The sequence below is a fragment of the Myotis brandtii genome, unplaced genomic scaffold, assembly GCF_000412655.1.
Source record: "Myotis brandtii unplaced genomic scaffold, ASM41265v1 scaffold633, whole genome shotgun sequence".
Taxonomy (NCBI): Eukaryota; Metazoa; Chordata; class Mammalia; order Chiroptera; family Vespertilionidae; genus Myotis; species Myotis brandtii.
This window is the reverse complement of record NW_005370423.1, coordinates 4,011,512-4,011,754: the sequence shown is the minus strand read 5'-3', so window position 1 is coordinate 4,011,754 and position 243 is coordinate 4,011,512.

Below are 243 nucleotides of genomic sequence, written 5' to 3'. Positions count from 1 at the left end.
TAAGGCCTTTGCAGAATCCTCCCCTCCCGCCTTTCTCTCCTCCCCACCCGCTTGTCTGTGACTTGGGCCCTGACTCTCAGCAGCACGATGGGCACGATGGGCACGAGGAAGGGCTGAGGGTTCCAGGGGCCGAGTGCCTCGCCCCGCCCTCCCTGGTTCCCGGACCTGCCTGAGGGGCCTCCGACTGCTGGGTTGGGTCGGGAAAGCCCCGAGCCTCAGTTTCTCCAACTGCAACGTGAGATT